The 20,779-nt window shown below is 43.4% G+C and overlaps 12 pseudogenes; all 12 read left to right on the top strand.

The window, feature by feature from the left end:
- Positions 1 to 83: 83 nt before the first annotated feature.
- Positions 84 to 347, top strand: LOC130303865 (U2 spliceosomal RNA; annotated as a pseudogene).
- Positions 348 to 1,820: 1,473 nt separating this feature from the next.
- On the top strand, positions 1,821 to 2,083 carry LOC130303820 (U2 spliceosomal RNA; annotated as a pseudogene).
- Positions 2,084 to 3,550: 1,467 nt separating this feature from the next.
- LOC130303864 (U2 spliceosomal RNA) lies at positions 3,551 to 3,814 on the top strand (annotated as a pseudogene).
- A 1,477-nt stretch (positions 3,815 to 5,291) lies between these two features.
- Positions 5,292 to 5,555, top strand: LOC130303863 (U2 spliceosomal RNA; annotated as a pseudogene).
- A 1,476-nt stretch (positions 5,556 to 7,031) lies between these two features.
- Positions 7,032 to 7,295, top strand: LOC130303862 (U2 spliceosomal RNA; annotated as a pseudogene).
- A 1,470-nt stretch (positions 7,296 to 8,765) lies between these two features.
- On the top strand, positions 8,766 to 9,029 carry LOC130303861 (U2 spliceosomal RNA; annotated as a pseudogene).
- A 1,466-nt stretch (positions 9,030 to 10,495) lies between these two features.
- On the top strand, positions 10,496 to 10,759 carry LOC130303859 (U2 spliceosomal RNA; annotated as a pseudogene).
- A 1,475-nt stretch (positions 10,760 to 12,234) lies between these two features.
- On the top strand, positions 12,235 to 12,498 carry LOC130303858 (U2 spliceosomal RNA; annotated as a pseudogene).
- A 1,471-nt stretch (positions 12,499 to 13,969) lies between these two features.
- Positions 13,970 to 14,233, top strand: LOC130303857 (U2 spliceosomal RNA; annotated as a pseudogene).
- Positions 14,234 to 15,699: 1,466 nt separating this feature from the next.
- On the top strand, positions 15,700 to 15,963 carry LOC130303856 (U2 spliceosomal RNA; annotated as a pseudogene).
- A 1,473-nt stretch (positions 15,964 to 17,436) lies between these two features.
- LOC130303828 (U2 spliceosomal RNA) lies at positions 17,437 to 17,701 on the top strand (annotated as a pseudogene).
- Positions 17,702 to 19,180: 1,479 nt separating this feature from the next.
- Positions 19,181 to 19,444, top strand: LOC130303824 (U2 spliceosomal RNA; annotated as a pseudogene).
- Positions 19,445 to 20,779: the final 1,335 nt, after the last annotated feature.

The raw sequence follows: 20,779 nt of genomic DNA, 5'->3' as shown, positions 1-20,779 counted from the left end.
TGGCTGCCAGCCTTCCTTCCATTCCTATGAGTAATGTGAGTGCTCATGAAGGGGACATGGTTGGGTCCACCCCTTTCCCGGTTATCCCCTCTAGGCCTTTTGGCTTAGATCAAGTGTAAAAAAAGAAAGGATCTTGCGACAGATCGCATCCTGAGGCACGTTTTTTTTTGTGTGAATACTTGCACTTGGGTGACTTGTGAGCACATACTGATACATACGTTCCCTATCTGGGGACCATAAATTAAATGGATTTTTGAGAAAGGGAGCTGATTTGGAAGCTTGCTTCTGTCGCCCTATGCATTGACCCGATGTGGCAGTATCTTCGGGTAGTGAACAGTGCACCACCCCATTCCAGTGTTAAACAAGAAAGATTCTCATTTAATCCTCCGTGGGTGAGAATTTGAGTTTGAGAATTGGAGACCAAAATGATGAGTTGCACTGACTGGTTTATGAACGTCTATTCATTTAGCGTTTTAATGACCATGTTTGCACACTGATTGGTGTAAAAAAATAAAATAAAACTAAATAATAATAATCTAGCACACCTGTGCAGGTTTGACATGACATGACAGGTAGCTGTCTTGTGGGTGGTGCTGAATCCTGTTAAATGACATGAGGGTCTCATGCCTATACACAAGGGTGTGTCATTGCTGTTGCTTGACCATGCATTGGTTTCTGTGGTCAGTGAATGATAAAAACAAAATTTACCATCCATTGATGGATGGGAAATCCGCCATGAGGCATTTGTTTTTAGAAACTGCTGCTCACAACCAATGTTGCAATGGAGTGTCTCCATCTGCTGGTGGTATTGGAAAGGCATTAGTGCTATGACAGGGTCTGAAGAAGAAGAAGAAGAAGAAGAAGAAGACGGAAAAAAATATATATAAAAAGAAAAAGAGAGAGAGAGAGAGAGACTGACTTAGTGAGCGAGTGAGTGAGAGAGTGAGAGTGAGTGAGAGTGAATGAGTGAGTGAGTGATTGAGTGAGTGAGTGAGTGAGTGAGAACAAATGAGTTAAAGCAAGTGAGTGAGAGAGATCGAATGAATGAAAGTCTGAATGACAGAAAGAAAAAAGGATGAAGAAAGAAGCATGAAGAAAAAAAAATGTATTTGGAGTTGCTGACATGAGTGCAATCTACAAAGCCGTTGAGGCTGATCCTCATGGGAGGATTATTGCACCAGGACCCTTAGCACTTTTAAAATGCCATTCAATGCCACGGGCTAGATGTAAACTGCAGATGACCATGTTGTGGTAGTTACCATGGATACCCAAGTGATGTGTGAGCTAACACATAGGCCCAACAGATTCCAAGAAGGCCAGAATCACCAGCGGCACCACCATCGATTGTCAGGTCACCCGGATTCAGCAAATACCAGAGTCCAAAATGATGCAGGTTTATACTGTTAATTTTCAGTTTATCGTTACAGTTGGTGTTATTCCATGTCGGAAGGGACGCAGCTACAGCCAGTGGGGTAACTAGAGACAGGCAGGCAGCTATGTGCAACAAAGGTAGGCGTGTTGTTTTCATATGCAGATCTGAAATATTGTCTTATATGCAAGAGGAGGAGTGATGGGGGTTCAGGCAAAAGCCAGGCTATGGATTGCATTGCTAAATGCTCCATCAGAGTGCAATGGTCGCCTGTCCTTTTTTTAAGTGATGATGTGGGTTTAGCCTGTGCTGTATGTATGTATGGGTGGCTGACTGCCACCCACCCAGAAAGTGTATGGGAGGCTGGTTGGCTGCCAGCCTTCCTTCCATTCCTATGAGTAATGTGAGTGCTCATGAAGGGGACATGGTTGGGTCCACCCCTTTCCCGGTTATCCCCTCTAGGCCTTTTGGCTTAGATCAAGTGTAAAAAAAGAAAGGATCTTGCGACAGATCGCATCCTGAGGCACGTTTTTTTTGTGTGAATACTTGCACTTGGGTGACTTGTGAGCACATACTGATACATACGTTCCCTATCTGGGGACCATAAATTAAATGGATTTTTGAGAAAGGGAGCTGATTTGGAAGCTTGCTTCTGTCGCCCTATGCATTGACCTGATGTGGCAGTATCTTCGGGTAGTGAACAGTGCACCACCCCATTCCAGTGTTAAACAAGAAAGATTCTCATTTAATCCTCCGTGGGTGAGAATTTGAGTTTGAGAATTGGAGACCAAAATGATGAGTTGCACTGACTGGTTTATGAACGTCTATTCATTTAGCGTTTTAATGACCATGTTTGCACACTGATTGGTGTAAAAAAATAAAATAAAACTAAATAATAATAATCTAGCACACCTGTGCAGGTTTGACATGACATGACAGGTAGCTGTCTTGTGGGTGGTGCTGAATCCTGTTAAATGACATGAGGGTCTCATGCCTATACACAAGGGTGTGTCATTGCTGTTGCTTGACCATGCATTGGTTTCTGTGGTCAGTGAATGATAAAAACAAAATTTACCATCCATTGATGGATGGGAAATCCGCCATGAGGCATTTGTTTTTAGAAACTGCTGCTCACAACCAATGTTGCAATGGAGTGTCTCCATCTGCTGGTGGTATTGGAAAGGCATTAGTGCTATGACAGGGTCTGAAGAAGAAGAAGAAGAAGAAGACGGAAAAAAATATATATAAAAAGAAAAAGAGAGAGAGAGAGAGAGACTGACTTAGTGAGCGAGTGAGTGAGAGAGTGAGAGTGAGTGAGAGTGAATGAGTGAGTGAGTGATTGAGTGAGTGAGTGAGTGAGTGAGAACAAATGAGTTAAAGCAAGTGAGTGAGAGAGATCGAATGAATGAAAGTCTGAATGACAGAAAGAAAAAAGGATGAAGAAAGAAGCATGAAGAAAAAAAAATGTATATGGAGTTGCTGACATGAGTGCAATCTACAAAGCCGTTGAGGCTGATCCTCATGGGAGGATTATTGCACCAGGACCCTTAGCACTTTTAAAATGCCATTCAATGCCACGGGCTAGATGTAAACTGCAGATGACCATGTTGTGGTAGTTACCATGGATACCCAAGTGATGTGTGAGCTAACACATAGGCCCAACAGATTCCAAGAAGGCCAGAATCACCAGCGGCACCACCATCGATTGTCAGGTCACCCGGATTCAGCAAATACCAGAGTCCAAAATGATGCAGGTTTATACTGTTAATTTTCAGTTTATCGTTACAGTTGGTGTTATTCCATGTCGGAAGGGACGCAGCTACAGCCAGTGGGGTAACTAGAGACAGGCAGGCAGCTATGTGCAACAAAGGTAGGCGTGTTGTTTTCATATGCAGATCTGAAATATTGTCTTATATGCAAGAGGAGGAGTGATGGGGGTTCAGGCAAAAGCCAGGCTATGGATTGCATTGCTAAATGCTCCATCAGAGTGCAATGGTCGCCTGTCCTTTTTTTAAGTGATGATGTGGGTTTAGCCTGTGCTGTATGTATGTATGGGTGGCTGACTGCCACCCACCCAGAAAGTGTATGGGAGGCTGGTTGGCTGCCAGCCTTCCTTCCATTCCTATGAGTAATGTGAGTGCTCATGAAGGGGACATGGTTGGGTCCACCCCTTTCCCGGTTATCCCCTCTAGGCCTTTTGGCTTAGATCAAGTGTAAAAAAAGAAAGGATCTTGCGACAGATCGCATCCTGAGGCACGTTTTTTTTTGTGTGAATACTTGCACTTGGGTGACTTGTGAGCACATACTGATACATACGTTCCCTATCTGGGGACCATAAATTAAATGGATTTTTGAGAAAGGGAGCTGATTTGGAAGCTTGCTTCTGTCGCCCTATGCATTGACCCGATGTGGCAGTATCTTCGGGTAGTGAACAGTGCACCACCCCATTCCAGTGTTAAACAAGAAAGATTCTCATTTAATCCTCCGTGGGTGAGAATTTGAGTTTGAGAATTGGAGACCAAAATGATGAGTTGCACTGACTGGTTTATGAACGTCTATTCATTTAGCGTTTTAATGACCATGTTTGCACACTGATTGGTGTAAAAAAATAAAATAAAACTAAATAATAATAATCTAGCACACCTGTGCAGGTTTGACATGACATGACAGGTAGCTGTCTTGTGGGTGGTGCTGAATCCTGTTAAATGACATGAGGGTCTCATGCCTATACACAAGGGTGTGTCATTGCTGTTGCTTGACCATGCATTGGTTTCTGTGGTCAGTGAATGATAAAAACAAAATTTACCATCCATTGATGGATGGGAAATCCGCCATGAGGCATTTGTTTTTAGAAACTGCTGCTCACAACCAATGTTGCAATGGAGTGTCTCCATCTGCTGGTGGTATTGGAAAGGCATTAGTGCTATGACAGGGTCTGAAGAAGAAGAAGAAGAAGAAGAAGAAGACGGAAAAAAATATATATAAAAAGAAAAAGAGAGAGAGAGAGAGAGACTGACTTAGTGAGCGAGTGAGTGAGAGAGTGAGAGTGAGTGAGAGTGAATGAGTGAGTGAGTGATTGAGTGAGTGAGTGAGTGAGTGAGTGAGAACAAATGAGTTAAAGCAAGTGAGTGAGAGAGATCGAATGAATGAAAGTCTGAATGACAGAAAGAAAAAAGGATGAAGAAAGAAGCATGAAGAAAAAAAAATGTATTTGGAGTTGCTGACATGAGTGCAATCTACAAAGCCGTTGAGGCTGATCCTCATGGGAGGATTATTGCACCAGGACCCTTAGCACTTTTAAAATGCCATTCAATGCCACGGGCTAGATGTAAACTGCAGATGACCATGTTGTGGTAGTTACCATGGATACCCAAGTGATGTGTGAGCTAACACATAGGCCCAACAGATTCCAAGAAGGCCAGAATCACCAGCGGCACCACCATCGATTGTCAGGTCACCCGGATTCAGCAAATACCAGAGTCCAAAATGATGCAGGTTTATACTGTTAATTTTCAGTTTATCGTTACAGTTGGTGTTATTCCATGTCGGAAGGGACGCAGCTACAGCCAGTGGGGTAACTAGAGACAGGCAGGCAGCTATGTGCAACAAAGGTAGGCGTGTTGTTTTCATATGCAGATCTGAAATATTGTCTTATATGCAAGAGGAGGAGTGATGGGGGTTCAGGCAAAAGCCAGGCTATGGATTGCATTGCTAAATGCTCCATCAGAGTGCAATGGTCGCCTGTCCTTTTTTTAAGTGATGATGTGGGTTTAGCCTGTGCTGTATGTATGTATGGGTGGCTGACTGCCACCCACCCAGAAAGTGTATGGGAGGCTGGTTGGCTGCCAGCCTTCCTTCCATTCCTATGAGTAATGTGAGTGCTCATGAAGGGGACATGGTTGGGTCCACCCCTTTCCCGGTTATCCCCTCTAGGCCTTTTGGCTTAGATCAAGTGTAAAAAAAGAAAGGATCTTGCGACAGATCGCATCCTGAGGCACGTTTTTTTTTGTGTGAATACTTGCACTTGGGTGACTTGTGAGCACATACTGATACATACGTTCCCTATCTGGGGACCATAAATTAAATGGATTTTTGAGAAAGGGAGCTGATTTGGAAGCTTGCTTCTGTCGCCCTATGCATTGACCCGATGTGGCAGTATCTTCGGGTAGTGAACAGTGCACCACCCCATTCCAGTGTTAAACAAGAAAGATTCTCATTTAATCCTCCGTGGGTGAGAATTTGAGTTTGAGAATTGGAGACCAAAATGATGAGTTGCACTGACTGGTTTATGAACGTCTATTCATTTAGCGTTTTAATGACCATGTTTGCACACTGATTGGTGTAAAAAAATAAAATAAAACTAAATAATAATAATCTAGCACACCTGTGCAGGTTTGACATGACATGACAGGTAGCTGTCTTGTGGGTGGTGCTGAATCCTGTTAAATGACATGAGGGTCTCATGCCTATACACAAGGGTGTGTCATTGCTGTTGCTTGACCATGCATTGGTTTCTGTGGTCAGTGAATGATAAAAACAAAATTTACCATCCATTGATGGATGGGAAATCCGCCATGAGGCATTTGTTTTTAGAAACTGCTGCTCACAACCAATGTTGCAATGGAGTGTCTCCATCTGCTGGTGGTATTGGAAAGGCATTAGTGCTATGACAGGGTCTGAAGAAGAAGAAGAAGAAGAAGAAGAAGAAGACGGAAAAAAATATATATAAAAAGAAAAAGAGAGAGAGGGAGAGAGACTGACTTAGTGAGCGAATGAGTGAGAGAGTGAGAGTGAGTGAGAGTGAATGAGTGAGTGAGTGATTGAGTGAGTGAGTGAGTGAGTGAGAACAAATGAGTTAAAGCAAGTGAGTGAGAGAGATCGAATGAATGAAAGTCTGAATGACAGAAAGAAAAAAGGATGAAGAAAGAAGCATGAAGAAAAAAAAATGTATATGGAGTTGCTGACATGAGTGCAATCTACAAAGCCGTTGAGGCTGATCCTCATGGGAGGATTATTGCACCAGGACCCTTAGCACTTTTAAAATGCCATTCAATGCCACGGGCTAGATGTAAACTGCAGATGACCATGTTGTAGTAGTTACCATGGATACCCAAGTGATGTGTGAGCTAACACATAGGCCCAACAGATTCCAAGAAGGCCAGAATCACCAGCGGCACCACCATCGATTGTCAGGTCACCCGGATTCAGCAAATACCAGAGTCCAAAATGATGCAGGTTTATACTGTTAATTTTCAGTTTATCGTTACAGTTGGTGTTATTCCATGTCGGAAGGGACGCAGCTACAGCCAGTGGGGTAACTAGAGACAGGCAGGCAGCTATGTGCAACAAAGGTAGGCGTGTTGTTTTCATATGCAGATCTGAAATATTGTCTTATATGCAAGAGGAGGAGTGATGGGGGTTCAGGCAAAAGCCAGGCTATGGATTGCATTGCTAAATGCTCCATCAGAGTGCAATGGTCGCCTGTCCTTTTTTTAAGTGATGATGTGGGTTTAGCCTGTGCTGTATGTATGTATGGGTGGCTGACTGCCACCCACCCAGAAAGTGTATGGGAGGCTGGTTGGCTGCCAGCCTTCCTTCCATTCCTATGAGTAATGTGAGTGCTCATGAAGGGGACATGGTTGGGTCCACCCCTTTCCCGGTTATCCCCTCTAGGCCTTTTGGCTTAGATCAAGTGTAAAAAAAGAAAGGATCTTGCGACAGATCGCATCCTGAGGCACGTTTTTTTTTGTGTGAATACTTGCACTTGGGTGACTTGTGAGCACATACTGATACATACGTTCCCTATCTGGGGACCATAAATTAAATGGATTTTTGAGAAAGGGAGCTGATTTGGAAGCTTGCTTCTGTCGCCCTATGCATTGACCCGATGTGGCAGTATCTTCGGGTAGTGAACAGTGCACCACCCCATTCCAGTGTTAAACAAGAAAGATTCTCATTTAATCCTCCGTGGGTGAGAATTTGAGTTTGAGAATTGGAGACCAAAATGATGAGTTGCACTGACTGGTTTATGAACGTCTATTCATTTAGCGTTTTAATGACCATGTTTGCACACTGATTGGTGTAAAAAAATAAAATAAAACTAAATAATAATAATCTAGCACACCTGTGCAGGTTTGACATGACATGACAGGTAGCTGTCTTGTGGGTGGTGCTGAATCCTGTTAAATGACATGAGGGTCTCATGCCTATACACAAGGGTGTGTCATTGCTGTTGCTTGACCATGCATTGGTTTCTGTGGTCAGTGAATGATAAAAACAAAATTTACCATCCATTGATGGATGGGAAATCCGCCATGAGGCATTTGTTTTTAGAAACTGCTGCTCACAACCAATGTTGCAATGGAGTGTCTCCATCTGCTGGTGGTATTGGAAAGGCATTAGTGCTATGACAGGGTCTGAAGAAGAAGAAGAAGAAGAAGAAGACGGAAAAAAATATATATAAAAAGAAAAAGAGAGAGAGAGAGAGAGACTGACTTAGTGAGCGAGTGAGTGAGAGAGTGAGAGTGAGTGAGAGTGAATGAGTGAGTGAGTGATTGAGTGAGTGAGTGAGTGAGTGAGAACAAATGAGTTAAAGCAAGTGAGTGAGAGAGATCGAATGAATGAAAGTCTGAATGACAGAAAGAAAAAAGGATGAAGAAAGAAGCATGAAGAAAAAAAAATGTATATGGAGTTGCTGACATGAGTGCAATCTACAAAGCCGTTGAGGCTGATCCTCATGGGAGGATTATTGCACCAGGACCCTTAGCACTTTTAAAATGCCATTCAATGCCACGGGCTAGATGTAAACTGCAGATGACCATGTTGTGGTAGTTACCATGGATACCCAAGTGATGTGTGAGCTAACACATAGGCCCAACAGATTCCAAGAAGGCCAGAATCACCAGCGGCACCACCATCGATTGTCAGGTCACCCGGATTCAGCAAATACCAGAGTCCAAAATGATGCAGGTTTATACTGTTAATTTTCAGTTTATCGTTACAGTTGGTGTTATTCCATGTCGGAAGGGACGCAGCTACAGCCAGTGGGGTAACTAGAGACAGGCAGGCAGCTATGTGCAACAAAGGTAGGCGTGTTGTTTTCATATGCAGATCTGAAATATTGTCTTATATGCAAGAGGAGGAGTGATGGGGGTTCAGGCAAAAGCCAGGCTATGGATTGCATTGCTAAATGCTCCATCAGAGTGCAATGGTCGCCTGTCCTTTTTTTAAGTGATGATGTGGGTTTAGCCTGTGCTGTATGTATGTATGGGTGGCTGACTGCCACCCACCCAGAAAGTGTATGGGAGGCTGGTTGGCTGCCAGCCTTCCTTCCATTCCTATGAGTAATGTGAGTGCTCATGAAGGGGACATGGTTGGGTCCACCCCTTTCCCGGTTATCCCCTCTAGGCCTTTTGGCTTAGATCAAGTGTAAAAAAAGAAAGGATCTTGCGACAGATCGCATCCTGAGGCACGTTTTTTTTTGTGTGAATACTTGCACTTGGGTGACTTGTGAGCACATACTGATACATACGTTCCCTATCTGGGGACCATAAATTAAATGGATTTTTGAGAAAGGGAGCTGATTTGGAAGCTTGCTTCTGTCGCCCTATGCATTGACCCGATGTGGCAGTATCTTCGGGTAGTGAACAGTGCACCACCCCATTCCAGTGTTAAACAAGAAAGATTCTCATTTAATCCTCCGTGGGTGAGAATTTGAGTTTGAGAATTGGAGACCAAAATGATGAGTTGCACTGACTGGTTTATGAACGTCTATTCATTTAGCGTTTTAATGACCATGTTTGCACACTGATTGGTGTAAAAAAATAAAATAAAACTAAATAATAATAATCTAGCACACCTGTGCAGGTTTGACATGACATGACAGGTAGCTGTCTTGTGGGTGGTGCTGAATCCTGTTAAATGACATGAGGGTCTCATGCCTATACACAAGGGTGTGTCATTGCTGTTGCTTGACCATGCATTGGTTTCTGTGGTCAGTGAATGATAAAAACAAAATTTACCATCCATTGATGGATGGGAAATCCGCCATGAGGCATTTGTTTTTAGAAACTGCTGCTCACAACCAATGTTGCAATGGAGTGTCTCCATCTGCTGGTGGTATTGGAAAGGCATTAGTGCTATGACAGGGTCTGAAGAAGAAGAAGAAGAAGAAGAAGACGGAAAAAAATATATATAAAAAGAAAAAGAGAGAGAGAGAGACTGACTTAGTGAGCGAGTGAGTGAGAGAGTGAGAGTGAGTGAGAGTGAATGAGTGAGTGAGTGATTGAGTGAGTGAGTGAGTGAGTGAGAACAAATGAGTTAAAGCAAGTGAGTGAGAGAGATCGAATGAATGAAAGTCTGAATGACAGAAAGAAAAAAGGATGAAGAAAGAAGCATGAAGAAAAAAAAATGTATATGGAGTTGCTGACATGAGTGCAATCTACAAAGCCGTTGAGGCTGATCCTCATGGGAGGATTATTGCACCAGGACCCTTAGCACTTTTAAAATGCCATTCAATGCCACGGGCTAGATGTAAACTGCAGATGACCATGTTGTGGTAGTTACCATGGATACCCAAGTGATGTGTGAGCTAACACATAGGCCCAACAGATTCCAAGAAGGCCAGAATCACCAGCGGCACCACCATCGATTGTCAGGTCACCCGGATTCAGCAAATACCAGAGTCCAAAATGATGCAGGTTTATACTGTTAATTTTCAGTTTATCGTTACAGTTGGTGTTATTCCATGTCGGAAGGGACGCAGCTACAGCCAGTGGGGTAACTAGAGACAGGCAGGCAGCTATGTGCAACAAAGGTAGGCGTGTTGTTTTCATATGCAGATCTGAAATATTGTCTTATATGCAAGAGGAGGAGTGATGGGGGTTCAGGCAAAAGCCAGGCTATGGATTGCATTGCTAAATGCTCCATCAGAGTGCAATGGTCGCCTGTCCTTTTTTTAAGTGATGATGTGGGTTTAGCCTGTGCTGTATGTATGTATGGGTGGCTGACTGCCACCCACCCAGAAAGTGTATGGGAGGCTGGTTGGCTGCCAGCCTTCCTTCCATTCCTATGAGTAATGTGAGTGCTCATGAAGGGGACATGGTTGGGTCCACCCCTTTCCCGGTTATCCCCTCTAGGCCTTTTGGCTTAGATCAAGTGTAAAAAAAGAAAGGATCTTGCGACAGATCGCATCCTGAGGCACGTTTTTTTTTGTGTGAATACTTGCACTTGGGTGACTTGTGAGCACATACTGATACATACGTTCCCTATCTGGGGACCATAAATTAAATGGATTTTTGAGAAAGGGAGCTGATTTGGAAGCTTGCTTCTGTCGCCCTATGCATTGACCCGATGTGGCAGTATCTTCGGGTAGTGAACAGTGCACCACCCCATTCCAGTGTTAAACAAGAAAGATTCTCATTTAATCCTCCGTGGGTGAGAATTTGAGTTTGAGAATTGGAGACCAAAATGATGAGTTGCACTGACTGGTTTATGAACGTCTATTCATTTAGCGTTTTAATGACCATGTTTGCACACTGATTGGTGTAAAAAAATAAAATAAAACTAAATAATAATAATCTAGCACACCTGTGCAGGTTTGACATGACATGACAGGTAGCTGTCTTGTGGGTGGTGCTGAATCCTGTTAAATGACATGAGGGTCTCATGCCTATACACAAGGGTGTGTCATTGCTGTTGCTTGACCATGCATTGGTTTCTGTGGTCAGTGAATGATAAAAACAAAATTTACCATCCATTGATGGATGGGAAATCCGCCATGAGGCATTTGTTTTTAGAAACTGCTGCTCACAACCAATGTTGCAATGGAGTGTCTCCATCTGCTGGTGGTATTGGAAAGGCATTAGTGCTATGACAGGGTCTGAAGAAGAAGAAGAAGAAGAAGAAGAAGAAGAAGACGGAAAAAAATATATATAAAAAGAAAAAGAGAGAGAGAGAGAGAGACTGACTTAGTGAGCGAGTGAGTGAGAGAGTGAGAGTGAGTGAGAGTGAATGAGTGAGTGAGTGATTGAGTGAGTGAGTGAGTGAGAACAAATGAGTTAAAGCAAGTGAGTGAGAGAGATCGAATGAATGAAAGTCTGAATGACAGAAAGAAAAAAGGATGAAGAAAGAAGCATGAAGAAAAAAAAATGTATATGGAGTTGCTGACATGAGTGCAATCTACAAAGCCGTTGAGGCTGATCCTCATGGGAGGATTATTGCACCAGGACCCTTAGCACTTTTAAAATGCCATTCAATGCCACGAGCTAGATGTAAACTGCAGATGACCATGTTGTGGTAGTTACCATGGATACCCAAGTGATGTGTGAGCTAACACATAGGCCCAACAGATTCCAAGAAGGCCAGAATCACCAGCGGCACCACCATCGATTGTCAGGTCACCCGGATTCAGCAAATACCAGAGTCCAAAATGATGCAGGTTAATACTGTTAATTTTCAGTTTATCGTTACAGTTGGTGTTATTCCATGTCGGAAGGGACGCAGCTACAGCCAGTGGGGTAACTAGAGACAGGCAGGCAGCTATGTGCAACAAAGGTAGGCGTGTTGTTTTCATATGCAGATCTGAAATATTGTCTTATATGCAAGAGGAGGAGTGATGGGGGTTCAGGCAAAAGCCAGGCTATGGATTGCATTGCTAAATGCTCCATCAGAGTGCAATGGTCGCCTGTCCTTTTTTTAAGTGATGATGTGGGTTTAGCCTGTGCTGTATGTATGTATGGGTGGCTGACTGCCACCCACCCAGAAAGTGTATGGGAGGCTGGTTGGCTGCCAGCCTTCCTTCCATTCCTATGAGTAATGTGAGTGCTCATGAAGGGGACATGGTTGGGTCCACCCCTTTCCCGGTTATCCCCTCTAGGCCTTTTGGCTTAGATCAAGTGTAAAAAAAGAAAGGATCTTGCGACAGATCGCATCCTGAGGCACGTTTTTTTTTGTGTGAATACTTGCACTTGGGTGACTTGTGAGCACATACTGATACATACGTTCCCTATCTGGGGACCATAAATTAAATGGATTTTTGAGAAAGGGAGCTGATTTGGAAGCTTGCTTCTGTCGCCCTATGCATTGACCCGATGTGGCAGTATCTTCGGGTAGTGAACAGTGCACCACCCCATTCCAGTGTTAAACAAGAAAGATTCTCATTTAATCCTCCGTGGGTGAGAATTTGAGTTTGAGAATTGGAGACCAAAATGATGAGTTGCACTGACTGGTTTATGAACGTCTATTCATTTAGCGTTTTAATGACCATGTTTGCACACTGATTGGTGTAAAAAAATAAAATAAAACTAAATAATAATAATCTAGCACACCTGTGCAGGTTTGACATGACATGACAGGTAGCTGTCTTGTGGGTGGTGCTGAATCCTGTTAAATGACATGAGGGTCTCATGCCTATACACAAGGGTGTGTCATTGCTGTTGCTTGACCATGCATTGGTTTCTGTGGTCAGTGAATGATAAAAACAAAATTTACCATCCATTGATGGATGGGAAATCCGCCATGAGGCATTTGTTTTTAGAAACTGCTGCTCACAACCAATGTTGCAATGGAGTGTCTCCATCTGCTGGTGGTATTGGAAAGGCATTAGTGCTATGACAGGGTCTGAAGAAGAAGAAGAAGAAGAAGACGGAAAAAAATATATATAAAAAGAAAAAGAGAGAGAGAGAGAGAGACTGACTTAGTGAGCGAGTGAGTGAGAGAGTGAGAGTGAGTGAGAGTGAATGAGTGAGTGAGTGATTGAGTGAGTGAGAGAGTGAGTGAGTGAGAACAAATGAGTTAAAGCAAGTGAGTGAGAGAGATCGAATGAATGAAAGTCTGAATGACAGAAAGAAAAAAGGATGAAGAAAGAAGCATGAAGAAAAAAAAATGTATATGGAGTTGCTGACATGAGTGCAATCTACAAAGCCGTTGAGGCTGATCCTCATGGGAGGATTATTGCACCAGGACCCTTAGCACTTTTAAAATGCCATTCAATGCCACGGGCTAGATGTAAACTGCAGATGACCATGTTGTGGTAGTTACCATGGATACCCAAGTGATGTGTGAGCTAACACATAGGCCCAACAGATTCCAAGAAGGCCAGAATCACCAGCGGCACCACCATCGATTGTCAGGTCACCCGGATTCAGCAAATACCAGAGTCCAAAATGATGCAGGTTTATACTGTTAATTTTCAGTTTATCGTTACAGTTGGTGTTATTCCATGTCGGAAGGGACGCAGCTACAGCCAGTGGGGTAACTAGAGACAGGCAGGCAGCTATGTGCAACAAAGGTAGGCGTGTTGTTTTCATATGCAGATCTGAAATATTGTCTTATATGCAAGAGGAGGAGTGATGGGGGTTCAGGCAAAAGCCAGGCTATGGATTGCATTGCTAAATGCTCCATCAGAGTGCAATGGTCGCCTGTCCTTTTTTTAAGTGATGATGTGGGTTTAGCCTGTGCTGTATGTATGTATGGGTGGCTGACTGCCACCCACCCAGAAAGTGTATGGGAGGCTGGTTGGCTGCCAGCCTTCCTTCCATTCCTATGAGTAATGTGAGTGCTCATGAAGGGGACATGGTTGGGTCCACCCCTTTCCCGGTTATCCCCTCTAGGCCTTTTGGCTTAGATCAAGTGTAAAAAAAGAAAGGATCTTGCGACAGATCGCATCCTGAGGCACGTTTTTTTTTGTGTGAATACTTGCACTTGGGTGACTTGTGAGCACATACTGATACATACGTTCCCTATCTGGGGACCATAAATTAAATGGATTTTTGAGAAAGGGAGCTGATTTGGAAGCTTGCTTCTGTCGCCCTATGCATTGACCCGATGTGGCAGTATCTTCGGGTAGTGAACAGTGCACCACCCCATTCCAGTGTTAAACAAGAAAGATTCTCATTTAATCCTCCGTGGGTGAGAATTTGAGTTTGAGAATTGGAGACCAAAATGATGAGTTGCACTGACTGGTTTATGAACGTCTATTCATTTAGCGTTTTAATGACCATGTTTGCACACTGATTGGTGTAAAAAAATAAAATAAAACTAAATAATAATAATCTAGCACACCTGTGCAGGTTTGACATGACATGACAGGTAGCTGTCTTGTGGGTGGTGCTGAATCCTGTTAAATGACATGAGGGTCTCATGCCTATACACAAGGGTGTGTCATTGCTGTTGCTTGACCATGCATTGGTTTCTGTGGTCAGTGAATGATAAAAACAAAATTTACCATCCATTGATGGATGGGAAATCCGCCATGAGGCATTTGTTTTTAGAAACTGCTGCTCACAACCAATGTTGCAATGGAGTGTCTCCATCTGCTGGTGGTATTGGAAAGGCATTAGTGCTATGACAGGGTCTGAAGAAGAAGAAGAAGAAGAAGAAGACGGAAAAAAATATATATAAAAAGAAAAAGAGAGAGAGAGAGACTGACTTAGTGAGCGAGTGAGTGAGAGAGTGAGAGTGAGTGAGAGTGAATGAGTGAGTGAGTGATTGAGTGAGTGAGTGAGTGAGTGAGAACAAATGAGTTAAAGCAAGTGAGTGAGAGAGATCGAATGAATGAAAGTCTGAATGACAGAAAGAAAAAAGGATGAAGAAAGAAGCATGAAGAAAAAAAAATGTATATGGAGTTGCTGACATGAGTGCAATCTACAAAGCCGTTGAGGCTGATCCTCATGGGAGGATTATTGCACCAGGACCCTTAGCACTTTTAAAATGCCATTCAATGCCACGGGCTAGATGTAAACTGCAGATGACCATGTTGTGGTAGTTACCATGGATACCCAAGTGATGTGTGAGCTAACACATAGGCCCAACAGATTCCAAGAAGGCCAGAATCACCAGCGGCACCACCATCGATTGTCAGGTCACCCGGATTCAGCAAATACCAGAGTCCAAAATGATGCAGGTTTATACTGTTAATTTTCAGTTTATCGTTACAGTTGGTGTTATTCCATGTCGGAAGGGACGCAGCTACAGCCAGTGGGGTAACTAGAGACAGGCAGGCAGCTATGTGCAACAAAGGTAGGCGTGTTGTTTTCATATGCAGATCTGAAATATTGTCTTATATGCAAGAGGAGGAGTGATGGGGGTTCAGGCAAAAGCCAGGCTATGGATTGCATTGCTAAATGCTCCATCAGAGTGCAATGGTCGCCTGTCCTTTTTTTAAGTGATGATGTGGGTTTAGCCTGTGCTGTATGTATGTATGGGTGGCTGACTGCCACCCACCCAGAAAGTGTATGGGAGGCTGGTTGGCTGCCAGCCTTCCTTCCATTCCTATGAGTAATGTGAGTGCTCATGAAGGGGACATGGTTGGGTCCACCCCTTTCCCGGTTATCCCCTCTAGGCCTTTTGGCTTAGATCAAGTGTAAAAAAAGAAAGGATCTTGCGACAGATCGCATCCTGAGGCACGTTTTTTTTTGTGTGAATACTTGCACTTGGGTGACTTGTGAGCACATACTGATACATACGTTCCCTATCTGGGGACCATAAATTAAATGGATTTTTGAGAAAGGGAGCTGATTTGGAAGCTTGCTTCTGTCGCCCTATGCATTGACCCGATGTGGCAGTATCTTCGGGTAGTGAACAGTGCACCACCCCATTCCAGTGTTAAACAAGAAAGATTCTCATTTAATCCTCCGTGGGTGAGAATTTGAGTTTGAGAATTGGAGACCAAAATGATGAGTTGCACTGACTGGTTTATGAACGTCTATTCATTTAGCGTTTTAATGACCATGTTTGCACACTGATTGGTGTAAAAAAATAAAATAAAACTAAATAATAATAATCTAGCACACCTGTGCAGGTTTGACATGACATGACAGGTAGCTGTCTTGTGGGTGGTGCTGAATCCTGTTAAATGACATGAGGGTCTCATGCCTATACACAAGGGTGTGTCATTGCTGTTGCTTGACCATGCATTGGTTTCTGTGGTCAGTGAATGATAAAAACAAAATTTACCATCCATTGATGGATGGGAAATCCGCCATGAGGCATTTGTTTTTAGAAACTGCTGCTCACAACCAATGTTGCAATGGAGTGTCTCCATCTGCTGGTGGTATTGGAAAGGCATTAGTGCTATGACAGGGTCTGAAGAAGAAGAAGAAGAAGAAGAAGACGGAAAAAAATATATATAAAAAGAAAAAGAGAGAGAGAGAGAGAGAGACTGACTTAGTGAGCGAGTGAGTGAGAGAGTGAGAGTGAGTGAGAGTGAATGAGTGAGTGAGTGATTGAGTGAGTGAGTGAGTGAGTGAGAACAAATGAGTTAAAGCAAGTGAGTGAGAGAGATCGAATGAATGAAAGTCTGAATGACAGAAAGAAAAAAGGATGAAGAAAGAAGCATGAAGAAAAAAAAAATGTATATGGAGTTGCTGACATGAGTGCAATCTACAAAGCCGTTGAGGCTGATCCTCATGGGAGGATTATTGCACCAGGACCCTTAGCACTTTTAAAATGCCATTCAATGCCATGGGCTAGATGTAAACTGCAGATGACCATGTTGTGGTAGTTACCATGGATACCCAAGTGATGTGTGAGCTAACACATAGGCCCAACAGATTCCAAGAAGGCCAGAATCACCAGCGGCACCACCATCGATTGTCAGGTCACCCGGATTCAGCAAATACCAGAGTCCAAAATGATGCAGGTTTATACTGTTAATTTTCAGTTTATCGTTACAGTTGGTGTTATTCCATGTCGGAAGGGACGCAGCTACAGCCAGTGGGGTAACTAGAGACAGGCAGGCAGCTATGTGCAACAAAGGTAGGCGTGTTGTTTTCATATGCAGATCTGAAATATTGTCTTATATGCAAGAGGAGGAGTGATGGGGGTTCAGGCAAAAGCCAGGCTATGGATTGCATTGCTAAATGCTCCATCAGAGTGCAATGGTCGCCTGTCCTTTTTTTAAGTGATGATGTGGGTTTAGCCTGTGCTGTATGTATGTATGGGTGGCTGACTGCCACCCACCCAGAAAGTGTATGGGAGGCTGGTTGGCTGCCAGCCTTCCTTCCATTCCTATGAGTAATGTGAGTGCTCATGAAGGGGACATGGTTGGGTCCACCCCTTTCCCGGTTATCCCCTCTAGGCCTTTTGGCATAGATCAAGTGTAAAAAAAGAAAGGATCTTGCGACAGATCGCATCCTGAGGCACGTTTTTTTTTTGTGTGAATACTTGCACTTGGGTGACTTGTGAGCACATACTGATACATACGTTCCCTATCTGGGGACCATAAATTAAATGGATTTTTGAGAAAGGGAGCTGATTTGGAAGCTTGCTTCTGTCGCCCTATGCATTGACCCGATGTGGCAGTATCTTCGGGTAGTGAACAGTGCACCACCCCATTCCAGTGTTAAACAAGAAAGATTCTCATTTAATCCTCCGTGGGTGAGAATTTGAGTTTGAGAATTGGAGACCAAAATGATGAGTTGCACTGACTGGTTTATGAACGTCTATTCATTTAGCGTTTTAATGACCATGTTTGCACACTGATTGGTGTAAAAAAATAAAATAAAACTAAATAATAATAATCTAGCACACCTGTGCAGGTTTGACATGACATGACAGGTAGCTGTCTTGTGGGTGGTGCTGAATCCTGTTAAATGACATGAGGGTCTCATGCCTATACACAAGGGTGTGTCATTGCTGTTGCTTGACCATGCATTGGTTTCTGTGGTCAGTGAATGATAAAAACAAAATTTACCATCCATTGATGGATGGGAAATCCGCCATGAGGCATTTGTTTTTAGAAACTGCTGCTCACAACCAATGTTGCAATGGAGTGTCTCCATCTGCTGGTGGTATTGGAAAGGCATTAGTGCTATGACAGGGTCTGAAGAAGAAGAAGAAGAAGAAGAAGAAGAAGAAGACGGAAAAAAATATATATAAAAAGAAAAAGAGAGAGAGAGAGAGAGACTGACTTAGTGAGCGAGTGAGTGAGAGAGTGAGAGTGAGTGAGAGTGAATGAGTGAGTGATTGAGTGAGTGAGTGAGTGAGTGAGTGAGAACAAATGAGTTAAAGCAAGTGAGTGAGAGAGATCGAATGAATGAAAGTCTGAATGACAGAAAGAAAAAAGGATGAAGAAAGAAGCATGAAGAAAAAAAAATGTATATGGAGTTGCTGACATGAGTGCAATCTACAAAGCCGTTGAGGCTGATCCTCATGGGAGGATTATTGCACCAGGACCCTTAGCACTTTTAAAATGCCATTCAATGCCACGGGCTAGATGTAAACTGCAGATGACCATGTTGTGGTAGTTACCATGGATACCCAAGTGATGTGTGAGCTAACACATAGGCCCAACAGATTCCAAGAAGGCCAGAATCACCAGCGGCACCACCATCGATTGTCAGGTCACCCGGATTCAGCAAATACCAGAGTCCAAAATGATGCAGGTTTATACTGTTAATTTTCAGTTTATCGTTACAGTTGGTGTTATTCCATGTCGGAAGGGACGCAGCTACAGCCAGTGGGGTAACTAGAGACAGGCAGGCAGCTATGTGCAACAAAGGTAGGCGTGTTGTTTTCATATGCAGATCTGAAATATTGTCTTATATGCAAGAGGAGGAGTGATGGGGGTTCAGGCAAAAGCCAGGCTATGGATTGCATTGCTAAATGCTCCATCAGAGTGCAATGGTCGCCTGTCCTTTTTTTAAGTGATGATGTGGGTTTAGCCTGTGCTGTATGTATGTATGGGTGGCTGACTGCCACCCACCCAGAAAGTGTATGGGAGGCTGGTTGGCTGCCAGCCTTCCTTCCATTCCTATGAGTAATGTGAGTGCTCATGAAGGGGACATGGTTGGGTCCACCCCTTTCCCGGTTATCCCCTCTAGGCCTTTTGGCTTAGATCAAGTGTAAAAAAAGAAAGGATCTTGCGACAGATCGCATCCTGAGGCACGTTTTTTTTTGTGTGAATACTTGCACTTGGGTGACTTGTGAGCACATACTGATACATACGTTCCCTATCTGGGGACCATAAATTAAATGGATTTTTGAGAAAGGGAGCTGATTTGGAAGCTTGCTTCTGTCGCCCTATGCATTGACCTGATGTGGCAGTATCTTCGGGTAGTGAACAGTGCACCACCCCATTCCAGTGTTAAACAAGAAAGATTCTCATTTAATCCTCCGTGGGTGAGAATTTGAGTTTGAGAATTGGAGACCAAAATGATGAGTTGCACTGACTGGTTTATGAACGTCTATTCATTTAGCGTTTTAATGACCATGTTTGCACACTGATTGGTGTAAAAAAATAAAATAAAACTAAATAATAATAATCTAGCACACCTGTGCAGGTTTGACATGACATGACAGGTAGCTGTCTTGTGGGTGGTGCTGAATCCTGTTAAATGACATGAGGGTCTCATGCCTATACACAAGGGTGTGTCATTGCTGTTGCTTGACCATGCATTGGTTTCTGTGGTCAGTGAATGATAAAAACAAAATTTACCATCCATTGATGGATGGGAAATCCGCCATGAGGCATTTGTTTTTAGAAACTGCTGCTCACAACCAATGTTGCAATGGAGTGTCTCCATCTGCTGGTGGTATTGGAAAGGCATTAGTGCTATGACAGGGTCTGAAGAAGAAGAAGAAGAAGAAGACGGAAAAAAATATATATAAAAAGAAAAAGAGAGAGAGAGAGAGAGACTGACTTAGTGAGCGAGTGAGTGAGAGAGTGAGAGTGAGTGAGAGTGAATGAGTGAGTGAGTGATTGAGTGAGTGAGTGAGTGAGTGAGAACAAATGAGTTAAAGCAAGTGAGTGAGAGAGATCGAATGAATGAAAGTCTGAATGACAGAAAGAAAAAAGGATGAAGAAAGAAGCATGAAGAAAAAAAAATGTATATGGAGTTGCTGACATGAGTGCAATCTACAAAGCCGTTGAGGCTGATCCTCATGGGAGGATTATTGCACCAGGACCCTTAGCACTTTTAAAATGCCATTCAATGCCACGGGCTAGATGTAAACTGCAGATGACCATGTTGTGGTAGTTACCATGGATACCCAAGTGATGTGTGAGCTAACACATAGGCCCAACAGATTCCAAGAAGGCCAGAATCACCAGCGGCACCACCATCGATTGTCAGGTCACCCGGATTCAGCAAATACCAGAGTCCAAAATGATGCAGGTTTATACTGTTAATTTTCAGTTTATCGTTACAGTTGGTGTTATTCCATGTCGGAAGGGACGCAGCTACAGCCAGTGGGGTAACTAGAGACAGGCAGGCAGCTATGTGCAACAAAGGTAGGCGTGTTGTTTTCATAAGCAGATCTGAAATATTGTCTTATATGCAAGAGGAGGAGTGATGGGGGTTCAGGCAAAAGCCAGGCTATGGATTGCATTGCTAAATGCTCCATCAGAGTGCAATGGTCGCCTGTCCTTTTTTTAAGTGATGATGTGGGTTTAGCCTGTGCTGTATGTAT

Source organism: Hyla sarda, unplaced genomic scaffold (genome assembly GCF_029499605.1).
Source record: "Hyla sarda isolate aHylSar1 unplaced genomic scaffold, aHylSar1.hap1 scaffold_1250, whole genome shotgun sequence".
In the NCBI taxonomy this organism is placed as follows: domain Eukaryota; kingdom Metazoa; phylum Chordata; class Amphibia; order Anura; family Hylidae; genus Hyla; species Hyla sarda.
The sequence above is the reverse complement of the archived record's forward strand: the minus strand, read 5'-3'. Positions and strand labels throughout refer to the sequence as shown.